This window comes from Euprymna scolopes, chromosome 35 (assembly GCF_053919585.1).
Source record: "Euprymna scolopes isolate OS-2025 chromosome 35, ASM5391958v1, whole genome shotgun sequence".
NCBI classification, from domain to species: domain Eukaryota; kingdom Metazoa; phylum Mollusca; class Cephalopoda; order Sepiida; family Sepiolidae; genus Euprymna; species Euprymna scolopes.
The window spans coordinates 18,762,192-18,764,691 of NC_136516.1; positions in this window are offsets into that span (position 1 = coordinate 18,762,192).

Sequence of the window (2,500 nt, forward strand, 5' to 3'; positions counted from 1 at the left end):
TTAAGAGTGCAGGATAATTAAAACTCTTTATACCATGCTATTTCGAAGCCTAATGCTTCTCATCAGAAAAGTAGAGACGATGATAGGTAACATAATAGGTATATTCATTATATTCTCGTTCCAGCTTTAATATTCAAAAAGATTTCAAAATTTACAGTCACCAACCGTCACACGCTACCCTGAATCACCGTTTGAACTGGATTGAGACTGAAAGCTTCTGGTTATTAATAATTTAAACAGGTATTTCGATACTACTCTGCATCCATCAAGGACTTCAGAATTGTGGTACCTAAGAAGTCTCTCACTGTAATTTCCCCCCCTTATTGTCGTATTCTCACTTTATTTTATTTTATTTTGGTATTTTTTATTTTTACTTGGCTTTTGCCTAATTATTTTTATATTTACTTTGCATTATTATAATTTTTTTGTTTAATTACTTGGCACTTTTTGCCTTTATTATTATTTTATTATTATTTTATAATTTTTTTTGTGTTTAATAACTATGTACTTTTTTGCCTTTATTATTATTTTATAATGTTTTTATGTTTAATAACTCTGTACTTTTTTGACTTTATTATTATTTTATAATTTTTTTATGTTTAATAACTCTGTACTTTTTTGCCTTTATTATTATTTTATAATTTTTTTATGTTTAATAACTCTGTACTTTTTTGCCTTTATTATTATTTTATAATTTTTTTATGTTTAATAACTTTGTACTTTTTTGCCTTTATTATTATTGTATAATTTTTTTATGTTTAATAACTCTGTACTTTTTTGCCTTTATTATTATTTTATAATTTTTTTATGTTTAATAACTTTGTACTTTTTTGCCTTTATTATTATTGTATAATTTTTTTATGTTTAATAACTCTGTACTTTTTTGCCTTTATCATTATTTTTTTAGGATGAGCCTAGCCAGTACCATATGGGTGACCATTTGGGACTTTAAGGTGCTGTATGACTTTCAATGTGAAGGGAGAGATCAGGGCTTTCGTTAGATCAACACTGAAAGAAGTCGCTGAGTTTACGTATCTGGGCAGCAACATAGTTTCCACAGAGAGATATATCGGAATTTACATCTCAAAAGCATGGACCGCATTGGATGGGTTACATTCAGTATGGACTTCGAGACTGGCTGAAAAACTGAAAAGGCAGTTCTTCAGAGCAGTGGTAGAGTCTGTCCTTGTTTACGGTGCTCCAACCTGGACACTTACCAAAGATTGCAAAGAAAACTAGACGGCACATACACCCGTATGCTAAGAACAATATTAAATATATCTTGGCAAAAGCATCCCATGAGGCAGCAACTTTATGGCAATCTACCTGCCATATCTAATACCATCAGAGAAAGACGCCTTCGATTTGCCGGTCATTGTCTGAGGAGCAAGCATGAATTGGTGAGTGATGTATTGCTATGGACTCCACGACACGGACGCGCAAGCAAAGGACGACCTAGATTCACGTACATCCAACAAATAGTACACGACGCCAAGTGTGAACCTGAAGATCTGAGGCAACTGATGGAAGACAGGAAACTCTGGAGAGGAAGAGTCACACTGGTCCCGGCAAGGAGCCCGTCATGATTATGATGATGAGGTGTTGTATGTACTCTCCGCTTATCTCGGCATTGTTTCCAGTTGTCCTGGATTTTTCCTTGTCACTGAGCTTAAGCAGTGCCGATTCAGGAGATGTGTGGTTGCTTATTGCACAACCTTTACCGCACAATTATCTGCGCGGCTGCCGCTACAGGGGGTATCCTTTGTTTTTTTAGACTGAACAGAAGCATCGATGTCGATGACTAATATGTACGGATCTAGCATAAATTCCCTATTTTCAAGTAAACCCTTTTCATAATTATAACCCATTAATACGTATGATTAAATAAACATCCTCTTTCAATTACTTACCCTATAATAGTCGATAGAGAATTGTCTCTATAATAATAAATATGTAATCGGCGTGAATAACACATTTAAGCGTATCCTACGTTATATAATTTGAGGTTGCTATTTTTCAAAGGTAGGGTAACCAGTGAAATATAACGAGGTTAATACAACAATAAAAAATTAAAGATACACTTACTCTTAGAAGTCTCAGACTGGCAGCGGTCAGTAGACAGGCGAACCGCATACTTGTTGAAGATAACATATGCACACGGTTTGGCTTTAGAACCTGACTCCTCAACCCCTCACCCTACAAACTCCATTCCCTAAAACTAACATGAAAATGAATGAATAAATACACAAGTAAATAAGTAAATAAATAAATAGGAAAATAAATAAACTAACAAATCCGCACCCAATCAACCCTGTTCTCCGTCCAGCTGAACTTCAACCCCCATGACCCGTTTACCAAAAAAAAAACCCTCCTTTTGCTGAAAGTTGAGTTTCGTTTTTCATTAAGAATTCCGCATTTGAAAATAAGCGTTGTTGCCTCTAGATATTAAATACTAGAAGACCGAAACATGCTCATGACTGTGTAGCAACAAATTATTGCT